Below are 16836 nucleotides of genomic sequence, written 5' to 3' on the forward strand. Positions count from 1 at the left end.
AATCAAATTCTCCTTTAATATCTCCTTCACAGTTTCTGAAATTTATAAGTTTAGAAGGCGTTTGATCCCGAGTTGTATCTGTACAGAACATATTTATTGGGAATGATGCTCTTTTCAATTGCATGAGAGTCCCCAAACTGACTCCATTCCATTCAACACTCAGGCTACACACTGCATCCCTGAGGAGCTCAGCCATGGTCGATGATCATGTTAACGCTGTGAATGTAAAATCAAAAAGGAGCTAAGTGCATCTTCATTCTTCCTGCTCCTCTGCAGCTCTCTTTCCTCCAGCAGGGGACCTGTTCTGTTCATTCATCATTTACAACTCACCGCCAAGATGCCACAAGGTCAACACACACTCCCAACCCCAAAGGGAAACAATTCCCTCCAATCTGCATACGCACACACACACACATACACACACACACACACATACACACACACACGCACAGTACAAACATATCTGTTTAAACATGAATATAAATAAAAGACTTCCCAGGTGGTGCTAATGGTAAGGAACCTGCCTGCCAATGCAGGGGCTGCAGGAAACACAGGTCTGATCCCTGAGTCAGGAAGATCCTCTGGAGTAGGAAACGGCAACCCACTCCAGTCTTCTTGCCTGGAGAATCCCATGGACAGAGGAGCCTGGCGGGCTACAGTCCATGGGGTCACAAAGAATTGGACACGACTGAAGCAACTTAGCGCACATACATAAATAAACAAAAGAGAAACAAGAGTTTCAGTCAAGAGTTTAACTATTACATTTGCTGTTGAGGTCGGACTACAGGGAGGATCCCATAGGGCAGAGGAGAAGGATGGTAAAAAGGAGGCAATTAATGGGAGGTCTGTGAGCGCCTCACCCTGGGTACAGCGCATCTGCCCAGAAAAGCCCGATTCCACCTAAAAGCATGAGTCAACTCTAATACAGAGTGCAACCCATTTGTGATATTTGGCTGCAGAGCTTTAAACTCCCCTAGTCCTTCTTCTGCTTCTGCTCTACACACAGTCAGGTAAGCTGGCAGGAAAGGCTGGGGGCTCCCTCTTAGGTGCCAACCAAACATTCAAACAAGCAAGCCCCAGCCCACGGAGGTAACCTTCTTCCCAACCCCAGCCCCCGCACACAGTTCCAAGCCAACGTCCTTCCCCTGTTCTCTCACCCCATTTTCGGACCTGCTCTCCCCAGAAGGCCCCGTGTGTGAGTCACAAACCTCTCCATGCCCTCTGGGTGTAGGTGTGGCATCATCAGTTTCAACACCTAAAACCAAATTTGGGATGAAGGGAAGGTCCAGCCTGCTCTGTGGGGCCACAACAAGCACCATCTATGCTAAGAACAGCTGTGATTAGTTAGGTGAACTGTCTGTGGGGTGAACTGAGGTTCAAGTCATTTCTACTTCCACTGTTCAGCCCAACATGTTATGTATCAGGGAAAAACTCATGACGAACGTTCCCTAGTATTGCCTGTGTGAAACTGGTTGCAACCCTTTTTATCAAAAGTGACTATGGCAATAAGGGCCCTAATTTGTCTACGGGGATAGAACAAGTCCTCCAGGTCAAGCCTCCCCTCAGATATCTACAGCTTACTGGGCAGTCCAGAATTTTGGTACCAACTCCCCACGCTGTAGATACAGTGGATAATCCAATCAATAAAAGATTGGGTTAAACAAAAGTTAAAACTAAAAGCGTTTTATCGTATCATCCCACATCATAATCTATCTTATAATATTTTCTGTACCAATTATCAAATTATTTCCAAAGAACTGAAAGACCTTGGGTAAATACAGAGATTATTTAGAGCTATTGAAAATTAAGGAAAATGAGCTTTTATGAAAATGTCAGTCAGTATAAAATCTAATAAAAGCAAAACAAACTGAAAAAGACCCAGCAGGAGATACTTGCAAGACACAGCGTAGTGCCTCCTGGACATCCAGCTAAGAGGGTTTACAGAGGAGAAGAAAAAGGCAGAGAGATTCAGAAGGGCCGACCCCAGTGCTGCTCCCTCCTTGTGGAGGGCAGACGTGCAGAAGTTACTGCCTTTTTCAGAAACCTGAGGCAATGGTGGCATCGAGTACATAAATCAGGATAGTAACACACAGCTCGAAGAGTTACAAGCATCATACAACTCTGTGTACTGAAGTGCTTCCTAAACCTGAACACCACATAATTAGAAGTTCATCGTGACTGTGTCCATGTTCCATTTCTCTTAAGAAATCATGATAATATAAAGGAAGTTTGACATGGCACAACTTCCTTTTACTACCTTTTCATTTGTTTTCTTGAATATTTTGAAAACCTATGCATGTTTGCAACAGGGAGATGTTGTATATTTGTTAAACAGAACTAAAAACAGTAAGTCCAAAGTTGAAGGGTGTTGATTTTGGCTAGCCATCAGAAAGGACTTTCTAGTTAGTGATGCTCTACAAGGAAACGGGCTTACTCGACAAGGGGCTGACCTTTCAATCCCTGGAAACGCTCAAGTAGAGGCATCTGCCATGGCGTTATGAAAAGCATCTCCGCCTTGGGAGAAGGGTTAGAATACGTGACTTTGTGAGGTCCCCTTCCGCTGCCATAATGTGATGACTGATCGATCACGTGAACAGAAAAACATGTTGTGAACTTGAAAACTCTTTTGCTCTCTTAAAAAAAAAAAGTTTGAATCTCTATTTAAAATGTTATTTCTAAGGAATGTGACGCTGATGGTCCCCTAGAGGAAAGGAAAGACAAGTACCCAACCTTGAACTCTCCTCTCTAAAGCTTCATTTCCGATTAAGAGCTGGGGGTGGTGTCGGCGGCGGTGGGGGTGTGGGGGGCTGCGGAGGGGAGAGTGTGGGGGCGGGCATGGAAGGATTGTGGGGAAAACAACACAGTCAATAAACCTGACCACACGGCCAGCACCATCAGTCCACTGAGACCCATACACTGAGCAGCTATTATTTTGCAGGCACTGCAGGAAATAAAAGATGTATCAATACAAGGTCCCTGGTTTCAATGTTCTAAAAATGTGTGGATAAATCAGACAGCAAAAAGTCAGTGGTTATAAATAAATAAAGAGGTTGCAAACTAACTGCCCAACTGGATCCAACCGGCCTGCCTCATTTGGGCAACATGCTGGTTTTAAAATTTTTAAATCAGAATGCGATTAGGCAGGACATACACCTAACAGTCCCCTCGTCACCACTCTTCATCATATTACACAGGCCCAGTTCACACATTCACCTAAAATTCCTGAACCCCACAGGCAGCTGCATTTTGACCTCCTAATCTACAACATAGACGATTAACAGCAGAAATAGCATAAGATGGTATTTGTATGGTCACTTTTAAATAAATGACAAAAGTATGAAATACTAGAGGGCGTTTAGAAGAGGAAAGCAGGAAGAAGCCCTCAATGACAGGAGCAGAAGTTCAAAGTGCAGAAGGGCGTTGAGAGCGTGGAGAGTAGAAGGAAGAGGTGAGGAGTCAAGTGAGAGTTGATCAAACTGTAGAAGGGTTTGAAAGACAGGTCACATTAATCAGAAATCTTGACTGAAAGTGATGGAAACCTGAACCAAAGTAGTTTTCTCAAAGAGAGAAATCTATTTTTAAAAAGCTAGACATTCATTGACTTCCCCAATTGCTTAAGTAAAGGGCAGAGGTAAATTCAGATACGGCTGGATCCAAGCACTCAAATGAGATCAGCCCTTTTCCTCTCCTCCCTTCTCACTCTTGCAATCACTTCTCATGTCTTTTATGTATTGGATTTTTTTTTTTTTTTTTTCTGTCTTGCTGTCGATGGGCTATGACCAGGAGGACAGGGAACCTGGTCTTTCAGGAAGCTCACCTTCTCCAGTTTCACAACCCAACAAAAAGGAAGAAATTTGATCTCTAAAAATTCACTTATACGTTCAAGGTAAGGACTCCAGGGAAATGGGTTCATGGGTCATATACTGACTATTGCAGTCAGAGGAAAGCAAGTTTAATTGCATTAATGATGTATGTGCACTCAGTTCAGTTCAGTTCAGTTCAGTCGCTCAGTCGTGTCCAGCTCTTTGCAACCACATGGACTGCAGTGCGCTAGGCCTTCCCGTCCATCACCAACTCCCAGAGTATGAGCCGGACAGTCACAATGAAGGGAGGTACTGAAATGGGTCGCCAAGGTGCTTTCAGGCTAGAAAACCCTACTGGAGGTTTTAAACCTGAAAACCACATGACCAGAGTGAAAGTAAACCATTAGCCACCCAGTGTTGTCCAACTCTTTGTGACTCAATGGACTGTAGCCCACCAGGCTCCTCTGTCCATGGAATTATCCAGGCAAGAGTACTGGAGTGGTTTACCACTCCCTTCTCCAGGGGATCTTCCCAACCCCAGTATCGAACCCCAGTCTCCCGCATTGCAGGTAGATTCTTTACTGTCTGAGCCACCAGGGAAGCCCTTGACCAAAATATTCTTTTAAGAAGTTTACATGATGTATTGGAGGGAGAGAAAAAGGAATAGTGAGTTAGGAAGCTCATCCAGAAGCCTAGGACAGAGGGCATGAAGTTCAACTGAAAGAGACAGACAATAAAAAACAGACAGAGGTGAGAACAATTTAGGAATGAAAATCAGTCAGATAGGAGACTGATTGGATAAGGGAGAGAGAGGTTTCAAAGACAAACAAATAATTCAACAAACAGTTAGGAGCGTCAGTTGTTTCAGGCACCGCACCACAGTGTGTACACTCCTCTGAGGAGCATGGAGGCAGGACATGGAAACTGAGCAGCCACACAAGTTCAGTTCCTAATAAATGCTCCGAGGAAGGACAGAAGTGTGAAGGTGACACAGAGCGTGGTGAGCGCAAGGCGCTACTTTAGACAAGGTAGTCTGAGCAGGTCTTTCAAGGAAGCAACACTTGAGCTGAGAACAGAGTGGTGAGAAGGTAGCAGCCACATAAGGAGCTGGGAGAGAAGCGTCCAGAGAGAAGATGCCAAGATGGGAGTAAGTGGAGAGACCCCAAGACAGGAATAAGCTTGACACGGGAGAGAGCCAGAAAGAAGACTGAACGGGGAGAGCGGAAGGGGCAGAGATCAGCATCAGACGGGGCCAGACTTGGCAGGGCCTCCTGAGCTATTTCATCCTATTGCCATGGAAACTTGGCAGAGAATTTAGGGCAAGAGACATGATTTCATTTGGCTTTACCACCCGGACCACCAGACGAGGCCATAGGCAACCAAGAAGCAGGAAGAAACCATCATCAAGGACGGCCCAGACAGAAGGACCCAGGAGCTCAGGCTGGGGTGCTGGATGGTCAGGCGATTCAAAACGCTGTGCCTGAGTGGGATATAGCACTATTGTGAAAGGACAACTAGAAATGGTTGAAGATATTTTTTACACTTAAATCTGAATACAACTAGTACTCCAAAAAAAAAAAAAATGTCACTCAGTCACGTCCTAGTTTTTGTGACCCCCATGGACTGCAGCCAGACTCCTCTGTCCATGGGATTTCCCAGGCAAGAATACTGGGTGGGTTGCCATTTCCTCCTCCAGGGGATCTTCTCGACCCAGGGATCAAACTCAGGTCTCCTACCTTGCAGGCAGATTCTTTACCGTCTGAGCCACCAGGGAAGCCCAACTACTATTCGAGCGATGTCTAAACCATTGTGTGATATTCCCTGTTCAACAGCAAGTGCCCGCAGGCGCTTCCTTCCAACTAGCCTGGTGGTGGGGGGTGGGGGGCATCAGCTGCGCATGTGAACTTGTGGCGAAGAATTACTTTTTACTACAAGTTGTAACCGACCCTGGAAGACTATTGACAACAGCTCTTTCTGATGTGGGAAAAACCCTTAAGGTTGTCCCAAAGAAAAAGAAAGGATGAGAAAGGAATATAAAAAATAAATCAAAATGAAACTTTTAAAAGAAAAATTATTTCACTGAGGAATTCTTGAAAACTTCACAGAGAAAAATGAGCTCCTTTGGCACAATCCCCTTCCTCTTCTTTCTATTAAATTCTTGGTGGTTTTTCAGAACAAAAAATATTACAGAGATGTTTCTGTATATTGCTGTTTAAAGAGTAAATGAATGTCTACAGATTTTCTGGAGGGGATTTTTGGCAGTATGTTTAAAATAAAGCAGAGGATGAGATGGTTGGATAGAATCATGGAATGAATGGACCTGAGTCTGGGCAAACTCTGGGAGATAGTGAAGGACAGGGAAGCCTGGCATGCTGCAGTCCATGGGGTCACAAAGAGTCAGACACGACTGAGTGACTGAACTGAAGTGATAAAATAAAGCATACTTATGTCCTTTATTCATTCTCCTAGTTAATTATAGAAATTTGTCCTATATTTATGTAAGCAGGGGTGAGTTACATATGTGTGCATCCTAAGTCACTTCAGTCATGTCTGACTCTTTGCAACCCCATGGACTGTAGCCCGCCAGGCTCCTCTGTCCATGGGATTCTCCAGGCAAGAATACTGGACTGGGTTGCTGTTTCCTCCTCCAGGGGATCTTCCCGACCCAGGGATGGATTCTGTGTCTCTTATGTTTCCTGTATTGGCAGTTGGGGTCTTTATCACTAGCACCACCTGGGAGATTTATAATGAGATATTGTATATATTTGGTTGCTGCTGCTGCTGCTGCTAAGTCACTTCAGTCGTGTCCGACTCTGTGCGACCCCATAGACGGCAGCCCACCGGGCTCCCCCGTTCCTGGGATTCTACAGGCAAGAACACTGGAGTGGGTTGCCATTTCCTTCTGCAACGCATGGAAGTGAAAAGTGAAAGTGAAGTCACTCAGTCGTGTCCTACTCTTAGCGACCCCATGGACTGCAGCCCACCAGGCTCCTCTGTCCATGGGATTTTCCAGGCAAGAGTGCTGGAGTGGGGTGCCATTGCCTGCTCCCATATACTTGGTTAAGCATCTGAAATAACCTAAATGAATAATGGTAGGGGACTGGCACCAACACTGTAGGTAAGTTTTCTGCAGCCTTGTTGTGCTGAACTATAAACACATATGGGCAGGAGCAGCATCTGGAGAAACACAAGAGAAAGGCCCTGCAGGTGTTTCACTAGGTTAGGCCAACCTTTCATCCGGTAGGTACCTAGTTTATGATCAAGGGTGGGATCACTAAAAAATGTGAAATTCTAGCTTTGTCAACAGAAATCCCTGGATCGTTCATTATTTCAGACCTCAAATTCTGAAAGTACTGAAAGGAAAACAGCCAATCAAAAAAAAAAAAAAAGGAAAGAACCAAAAATAAATTCAAAAATCCCGTGGAACTAGAGGCTCGTCACTGTGGATGGAAGCCAGTGGATTGGCGTCTTGAGACTGGAGAAGCAGCGGCTCGGTCGCCATGCCTGTTTCCACGTTGATTTTGGAATCCTCTGCATCTTGCAATGTTGCTTTCCTCAGGCATTCTTCAGCCCTACCGGATATCTGTTGCTATCTTGTTCCTTGACGTGACTAAAAAATCTCTAGTCTCAGTCTTTATTAAGTTTAAAGAAGGGACCCAAGAGGTCACAACAAAGAGAGCACAAAGAACCAGCTGTCACCGTCCGCCTTGGCTTGATATTGAAAGAGAGAGAGGCAGAGACAGAGAACAACGCCATGCAAAAGTGAACAAGAGCATTCTGCGTCACGTCGACGGCTGGCTGCAACACCAGCCCCCTGTCTCCTTTGGGCCACCTCTGAATGGTTTTCACAGTTAATGGGAGAACTGAAGAAATAAATGGCAGAAAATTTAATTGCAGGTGCTAACCCTGAATACAGTACTTAAGGCAAAGAATTTAATCTGATGGCTTCGTGCACTGAACCAAAAAACAAAGAAAACACCGTGTGTTTATATTTTAATGATTTTCATTTTTAATTAGTGGCTTCAAAGATTTTCAGCAAACCTGTCTGGCCTCTCAAATATCATATAACTTTAATTACTGTCCAAATTTCTTCAATGTTTTAAAGTTTATTCAGGGCTTGTTCCCCATGGAGTGGCAAACATCTTAGTATATGGTGACTAACTCCATTTGAAAATTTGCGGAAATGCAGAGGTGTCATAAATAAGACTTACATTTTGGTGACTCTGGTTTAAGATTTATTTAAAAGGTAACCATGCTCCCTCGGTGATGGTGACATTTGTGCCACACTCATTTGGCAAAATTCTCCACAGAGATCATTTGTGTTCGACAAAACACATCTGGTATAATCAAAGCTGTATTTTAATGTCTTCGTTTGCAGTATTGTCTCATAACATTGACTTTGGACACTGAGAAAAAAGAAACAGTCCACATTCTTTTTTTTTTTTTTTTTTCTGTTTCCTCTGACATTTAGTAGTTTGCCATGACTGCAAAATATGACTTTTCATTTCTTTATACATGATGTAGTAGGTCCTCGGCTGGAGACATTTTACATCAGCAAGCTTCCCACTCAAGAAAGAGTAAGAAGAAAGCCACACTGCTGTGGATGTAGGCTCTGGGTCCAGCTAGGTGTCTGAAGGGAAACTTCCATCCTGATGATAGAAATGTCTCCAGCTCTTATATTTGAAGGGAAGACTGATGTGAAAGATCCCAGGTCAGTGGGAACAAAACCATCATTTAAGCTGTGTGGGCAATTCTCACTATGTGATTGGGACACCAATGACTTCACTGGTTGAATAAACAATCACCCAAAGGTCACGTTGCCCCCACAGAAACATGCAGTCAAATCAATGAAAGCAACAGCCAGTGTGATAGCAGTGACCCTGGTTAAAGAATATAGGGTTTCCCAGGTGGCACTCAGGGTAAATCATCCACCGGCCAACGAAAGAGACACAAGAGATGCGGGTTCGATCCCTGGGTTGGGAAGATCCCCTAGAGAAGGAAATGGCAATTCACTCCAGTCTTCTTGCCTGGGAAATCTCATGGACAGAGGAGCCTGGTGGGCTACTGTCCATCAGGTCTCAAAGAATCGGACACAACTTACTGACTGAGCGTGCACACACAGAATCTGAGGCTCTCATGGCGTGGCTCGAGAGTATTTATCTTGGGAAGTACGGTGGTGACTGACTGTGGCCATTAGCTTTTTCCTGTTGCAATCTTCCTTTTTTCATTCTGTGTGAGATTAATTTGTGACTGAGATTTATTAGCCTAAAGGAGGCTGGGGTTGATGAGATTTTGCTGATATACTGCATAGCACGCACATCAAGTCAAAGAGAAAAGATGAAAGATTGAAATGATAAAGTTGCATTGCTGGCTTGTTGCTGAAGTAATTGAAGTGGCTTGCATTGTGCTGTGCTGTTGATGGCTAGAAATAAAATATGTACAAATTTATCTAGATCATCCTTCTGAAGAAAGGAACTACAAAATATTTTCCCTCTCTATTTATGTGTTGAGGAAATCTCCCAATTCTTTTTTTGACAGTGATATTGAAGCAAAACGAAAATGAAACCCACTCAGCATAAGCTCCAGAAGTGAAGCCAGCTATTATCCATGGAAATAGGCATAAGGGTTAGCATAGATAATTGAAATATGAGCATAATGTAAAAACAGCCTTTTGTCTATTAGGTGAAACCACAACTCCATATAATTTCTTTTTAATAGAACTGAAATAGCAAAATGAATTCAATTTTTTTAACCTACCCAACTTGTCGTCTGATGGAGATTCTAATTATCAGTGAAATGCCTTAAAAAATACATACAGAGCAGAATATTTTTAAAAAGGAATAAAGAAGCAAGGGCCATGAAGCATGAAGATTCAGCTCCACAAGTGCGGGGACCTTCAGCTCCTGGACCTGCCCAGCACACCTTGGGTGTGCTGGCCCCTGAAGGGTACCCAGTGGGCCTTTGCTGAATTAACAAAGTGCACAACCTTCTGCTGTGGAGCAGTGAGCAGTCAGTTCGGATAAGAACACAAGTATTTCCCCGCTGTTGCAAATCATTTGGCCATTAAATGTGCCCCATGGCAATCTGGGGCGTTAGAGGGTGTCCACAGGAACAGGAGCCGGGAAGGTGGACCACAGCGCAAGTCTAGTGGGTGCGGCTGTTCCGTGAAGGCAGTATGACCGGGGAAGAAGCAGTCCCCCACATCCACACCTCCAGAGGGCCAGAGACTTCCGAGCTGGGAGACCCTCTGCCTCTGAGGCCCATGATGATCTTCTAGGACCACTCCACCACCTCGATCCTTTAGTTCTTTAGTTACTCAAATATGTAACATGGACAGGTATTACAGGCCCTTCACGTGCGTGCTCAGTCGCTCAGTCGTGTCTGACTCTTTGCAACACCATGGACTGTAGCCCGCCAGGCTCCTCTGTCCGTGGGATTCTCCAGGCAAGAATACTGGCGTGGGTTGCCATGCCCTCCTCCAGGGGTCTTCCCCACCCAGGGATGGAACCAACGTTTGTTACGCCTCCTGCACTGGCGGGTGGGTTCTTGACCACGAGCGCCACCGGGGAAGCCCAGGCCCTCACAGAACTGAGCACAGCAGAGTCCAGACATCACTGTTTTCTCAGCCTTCTTTAACCTAGTATTCTCACGCATGAGAACCAAGGTGTAAATCATCCAGATGCCATAAAAGGGGGGGAAGCACACTCACATACGCACAAATTGAGGGAGATTTGTACAAGCTGACACGTTTCACTGTGGTGAGTGAAGGCTGTGGGAGCTGAGTGCACGTAGGCGCTCCGGCTTCTGGAAGAGGTGCGGGGAGGTCTTTCCTGTCCCAGCGGGAATCATTTCCTTCGCTTCAGCCTGCCCTCCTCAGAACCTTGACAGGAAACCAGTCGCCTCTGTCCCCAAAGTGTGTTCACTTTCAATGCCCCAGGGAAAACCTTAATCCTGAGAAGAATCTACCACAGTTTTAGTTCTCTATTCCAGTTCTCCTCACAGCAGTCTGTGCTTCAAAGCATGCCCCAAACAAAACATACCACCCGTTTCCTGAACGAAGGCTCAGCCGGGCGGCGTTATGGCCCCGCGTTCTCCTAGGACAGCCCCAGATGACAACAGGGGATACCTGAGATCCTTCTCTGCGTAGGTGTCTAGAAGGACCTCAAAGTCCCAAACCGCCCAAGACTAAAGAAGCTTCTCGACAACAGAAGAATGGCTGGAGAGTGCTGGTTCCCGTTCCTGTGCTGTGTGACCTTGGGCTAGTCACCTGATTATCGTGAGGCTCATTCTGTTCATGTGATCAGTGGAAATACAACAGAAACCCCTGTGGAGGTTTCCTCAGTGATTAGCTGTGAGATACACAGCACAAGTAAAGTCCTGGTGCATGCTGCAACTTGGGCCAGCCTTGAAAACATCGTGCTGAGTGACAGACACCAGGTACCGAGACCACACACTCTGATGCCATTCAGATGAATGTGCAGAGTAGAAAAATCTGTGCTGACAGCAAGTAGACTAGTGGCTGCTCAGGGCTGGAGGGGGAGGAGGGGCCCAGCGTTTCTTCTGCAGTGATAAAAATGTTCTGAGACTGACTGTGGCGATGGCTACACAGAGTTAAGAAACAAAAAACTGCGAATTATACAGGTTAAATGGGTGAGTTTTAAATATATGAATTATACTTCAACAAAGCTGTCCTTAAAAAGTCCTTAGCACAATGCCAGCCACGTATTTAATATTTGAAGAATGTCAGCCATTATCATTTATTAATTCATTCAAAAGGTATTTATTTAGATTCTAATATAATTCTGGCACTTATAATATAACTCAGTTCTTCTTGTTCTTCTTATCATTTGTGTGTCATTTTTACATTTGAAATTTTGCATGTCTGTGAAATATGCAAAGATGTTAATAATGCAGGAAAAGTAAAGTTTGACTAAATTGCCTCATTAAAAAGATAAAATTAATTTAGGTGAATAAGTTGTTTTAGATGTAAAGTTTTTACCTGAGAAGTAGTCACTAAAACCTTGGAACCTTATAGGCATCTTAAGAATACCAACAAAATAAAGTCTTAATTTATTCAGAACTAGAGTTAATTTATTTATAGTCAACTTGGAAAGTTTTCTAAATGAGAAATACATAATTTAGTGACAGCAGAGCAATTCTGTTTCTGCAGATTCGAGCATTTCAGATTTAAGAAACACAGAAATGAAATGCTGCATTGACTGGTTTAAGCCCAACAACAAACAAACAAAATCTAAAAGCCATTTCTGAATCTCAGAAGACATAAGACAATTATTCTAAGTAGCTCTGCAAATGCCATCACCCCTACTATATTTTCCATGACTTGCATAAAATAATCAAATTCTACTTCTTTGGCCTTTCTCTCCACCTTCAATCACTCTCATGTCTTCCACCAAAGACTGCAGGTAGTGGATAAAACAATAGATTTTCAACCAAAAATGAAAGAAAAGAGAAGGAGAAAAGGGCTGTAAAAATCTATCTCCAAATGGGAAATTCTTTCACAAAAAAACATTTGCATGTACTTCGGCAAGTGCAGAGATTTAAATGGTGTTGGGCTATGCCAAGCTGGCATGCATGCCCGCTCAAAGCTGGTTGTTTTAACCATAATTGGGACCCTGAGCACAAAAGAGAACAAAGAAGCAAACTAAAAAGACAAAGCAGCCAGCCGCCAGCTTGCCCCCAGTGAATCCTAACTCTATTTTTTATTTCAGATCAGATAGGCGGCTCACTAGAGAGCTCCCTCGACTTTCCAGTAAATTCTCGGAAACCAGGGCCAAATGCAAAGCATTTGAAGGCACCTGTAAAATCCAGTTTCTCCTAGAAATTCACTGACACCTTGGTTGCTGGGGCCAGAACCCAGATGAAAAAGTACATCTGTGCTGATAAAAGATGTTCATTCTAAAATAATGCTCTCCAAGTGTCCTCTCTTTAACTCCGTGGGTGCCTTCACACTGTTTTCTAAACCACCAACAACCACTGAGAAAAAGGAGGAAAATCCCCCTAAAAATATGGTGTCCCAGGAAATAATTTCTTCCTTATAGACATGTTCAGAATTCCTTCCCAGGCAGATTCTGAAGCAAAACAAAGAAACCAAGCAGACAGAAAGTGAGAATCAACTCAAGGTCAAGGGACAAACTGCTCATGAGGATCACACTCATTTCTTTTCTCCTTGAACACATGGCCAACTTACTTAGCCTGCTATACTAACAACAGAGTAAACTTAAATCACTTAAATTCTTTAATAATGATAACAATAATAATAGGAATCACAAGTGAGCTTTGGCTTCTAGGAAGACAAATATTTTTGATTAATTTCCCGTGTTACTGATACAACCATGTCCCTGTAAACAGTACTACATTTATCCTAATACGCTCGTCAGGAAGTCTTTTTTGAAGTATGTTGTTGTTCAGTCCAACAATCACATTGTCCATGAGATTTCCCAGGCAAGAATTCTGGAGTTGGTTACCATTTCCTTCTCCAGCGGCTCTTCCCCACCCAGGGATCAAACCTGTGTTTCCTGAATTGCCATGAGGGGTTTGTTTTGTTTTGTTTTGTTTGGTTTTTACCACTAAGCCACCATGGAGGCCCCTTATTGGAGTGTTGCTATTGTGTCGCTAAGTCGTGTCTGACTCTTTGCAACTCCAAGGACTGTAGCCTGCCAGGCTCCTCTGTTCGTGGGGTTCTCCCAGTAAGAATACTGAAGTGGGTTGCCATTTCCTTCTCCACTTATTGAAGTATAGTTGATGCATAATATACAGCTGTACATTATAATGATTTACAATTTTTTTAGATTATATTCCATTTACAGTTACTAATAAATATTTGCTATATCCCCTGTGTTGTACAAGATTCTTGACAAGTGCCTTCTTCCTACGGTTTTAACTTGATGATAGCTTGCTAGCTCAACTCAACCTTAAGTTTCTTGAGAAAGTGACTGCTTTTTGTTACTTATGTGTTTTCATTCCCGCTTCCCTCACACAGTGCTGGGCACATAGTGTGGCTTCAGAAATTGCTTCTGAAATATCTGAGTTACTGATGTATAGCTGGTATAATTTTAAGGCAACTTCTTTCAAAAAAAAATGTTAGCTTAAAACCATTAAAAATTTCCATTGATTGATGCCCAAATTATAATCGATAAAGGCTCTTCACTGTGCTTCCCCCTCTCAGGAGGTTTTGAAAGCTGTTGGGAAAGACCTTGATGCTGGGAAAGATTGAAGGCAAAAGGAGAAGAGGGCAGCAAAGGATAAAATGGTTGGATGGCATCACCAATTCAATGGACATGAACTTGGGCAAACTCCAGGAGATAGTGAGGGACGGGCAGGCCTGGCATGCTGCAGTCCACGGGGTCGCAAAGAGTCGGACATGACTTAGAGGCTGAATAATAACAACAGGAAGAGGGAAAGTCATTCATGGTCATTTTATTCCATTTTGGCAAAACATTTCCTGTTACTTTGGGGACTGTAATGTGATGAGAATATCTAGCTGGTTGACTACCATCCCTTCAATTGCCCACTATTTCCGTTTTACTCCCAGATCCATTTTACTCCCAGAACCCTGCCGTCAAGGGAACCCAGAATGGTGGATAAATATGCAGATACAGGCCTTTCCTCTTTGCTTGCAGTCCAAGGCACTGACAGGGAGCCTGGCGTCAGGATGGAATGCATGCCCTGGGCTCCTGACAATTGCTGGATCCACGCTCTGTCTCTCTCTTCCACATGCTTCATTCTTTGCTTTCTGTTAAGGATATGTATTGACTTTGCAGAACACTGCAGTGAGCTGTAAATGATGCATTTAATGAAAAATCCTTGCCCAGCACTTTGAAAGAGAACACAACAATGTCGGGCGATCATTGCTGGGCAGTGATGGGTGTTGTAATATCACATTCATCTGTTTCACCGGCAAGAGAGACATGCTGATTGGCAATATTTCAAGGATATGTAGTAAGAAAACATCAACTGATATTTTAATCGTATTCATTATTTGCTGTTTCTCCTCTCCCTATCATGGTAATCTTTGATTCTTTAAAGATCGGGGACTTTTATTTCCATCTTAGCTGCACCGAAGTTGTGTGGGCAGTCTGATTCGACGCCAGCACCTGCTAAGAGACGATGATGCTGGGCACGGAAGGCGGGGAGGGGTTCGTGGCGAAAGTCCGGAGCTTGCCTTGGTCTTGCTCGGCAGACGAAGTGCAGCAGTTTTTCTTCAGACTGCAAAATTCAAAATGGGGCTCAAGGTATTCGTTTTATCTACACCAGAGAAGGCAGACAGAGTGGCAAGGCTTTTGTTGAACTCGAATCAGAGGATGAAGTCAAAGTGGCCCTGAAAAAAGACAGAGAAACTATGGGACCCAGATATATTGAAGTATTCAAGTCAAACAATGCTGACATGGATTGGGTGCTAGAGCATACTGGTCCACATAGTCCTGACACGGCCAGTGATGGCTTTGTATGGCTTAGCGGGCTCCCCTTTGAATGCAGCAAGGAAGAAATGGTTCAGTTCTTCGCAGGGTTGGAAATCGTGCCAAATGGGAAAACATTGCATGTGGACTTGCAGCGGAGGAGTACCGGGGAGGCTTTCGTGTGGTTTGCTTCACAGGAAATAGCTGAAATGGCTCTAAAGAAACACAAGGAAAGAATAGGGCGCAGGTACATGGGAATCTTTAAGAGCAGTCGAGCTGAAGTTAGAAGTCACTGTGACCCACCACGAAAACCTACGGCCGTGGTGCGGCCAGGTCCCTGTGACAGACCTGGGGCTGGCGGAGAGCATCACAGCACGGAAGAGGAGCTGGCTTTGGAAGGATGAGGCGTGGTGCTTACGGTGGAGGTTATGGAGGCTATGATCATTATAATGGCTATAATGATGGCTACGGATTTGGGTCAGGTATATTTGGAAGAGACCTCAATTCCTGTTTTTCAGGAACGCCAGATCATAGACACGGGGATGGGGCACTGTGGAACAGGACACGACAGGACACTCTGCACACATGTGGGGCCCACCTCACAGAGCTCCCGAGAATGGCACTTAGAAGTCTTTTTCACCACTCAACCCTGTGAGAGTACATACTGAAACTGGTCCTGATGGCAGAGTAACTGGTGAAGCAGATGTCGAGTTTGCAACCCATGAAGATGCTGTGGCAGCTACGTCAAAAGACAAAGCAAATATGCAACCACATGTACAGAACTCTTGATTCTGCAGCAGGAGCAAGCGGTGGTGCTTACGCAAACCAATCTAGTTATGGCGGCCCGGCCAGCCAGCAGCTGAGCGGTGGTTATGGAGGCGGCTGTGGTGGCCAGAGCAGCATGAGTGGATATGACCAAGTTTTACAGGAAATCCAGTGATTTTCAAACATTGGATAGGCGCCTACTGCAGTAGTGGAAGCCGAGTGTCTGGGGGAGTGAACGGATGGGAGGGATGCCCAGCACATCCAGTGTGAGTGGTGGATGGGGACTGTAACTGATCCTGATCACTGACTTTGGTCAACATCTTTAAAAGAAAAACTTAAGTTTTAGCTGTTTTGTAATCAAGCTTGTGATTTATGCTTACTCTAAGTGGAAATCAGGATTGTTTTAAAGACTTCAGGTTCGGTATTTTTAAACACACATTCATCTAGGGTGTAACAACCAGGTTGAATAAGCTATTACTGTGAAACAATTTTCAGCTTTTCTCAAGTTAGTTCTGTTGTAGGATGTACTTGAGCAGTAAGTGTATTTGGGTTAAAGCTGTTGAATTATGTTACATGTTGCTCTTACCTTATATTACATCGAAGCCTGTCTGGATGCATGTTGAAAGACATGCTTTTCCATAGAACTCAACATAGGAGTTGTGTCTATTAAAAGTGAAACATTTGGCATGTTTGTTAATTCTAGTTTCATTTAATAACCTCTATGGCACATAAGCTTAAGCTTTTTTTTAAGTTATTGGGGGAAATTTGACATGCAATACCAATACTTTAGCATTCTGGTTTTGGTGTTTGTATGGAATTCTGAGGCCTTGATTTAAATGTTTCACTGTATT

At 44.0% G+C, this 16836-nt stretch overlaps 1 pseudogene; it reads left to right on the top strand.

Moving 5' to 3' along the window:
* Positions 1 to 14163: 14163 nt before the first annotated feature.
* Positions 14164 to 16426, top strand: LOC113882950 (annotated as a pseudogene).
* The last annotated feature ends 410 nt before the right edge of the window (positions 16427 to 16836 follow it).

This window comes from Bos indicus x Bos taurus, chromosome 24, assembly GCF_003369695.1.
Source record: "Bos indicus x Bos taurus breed Angus x Brahman F1 hybrid chromosome 24, Bos_hybrid_MaternalHap_v2.0, whole genome shotgun sequence".
Classification (NCBI taxonomy): Eukaryota; Metazoa; Chordata; class Mammalia; order Artiodactyla; family Bovidae; genus Bos; species Bos indicus x Bos taurus.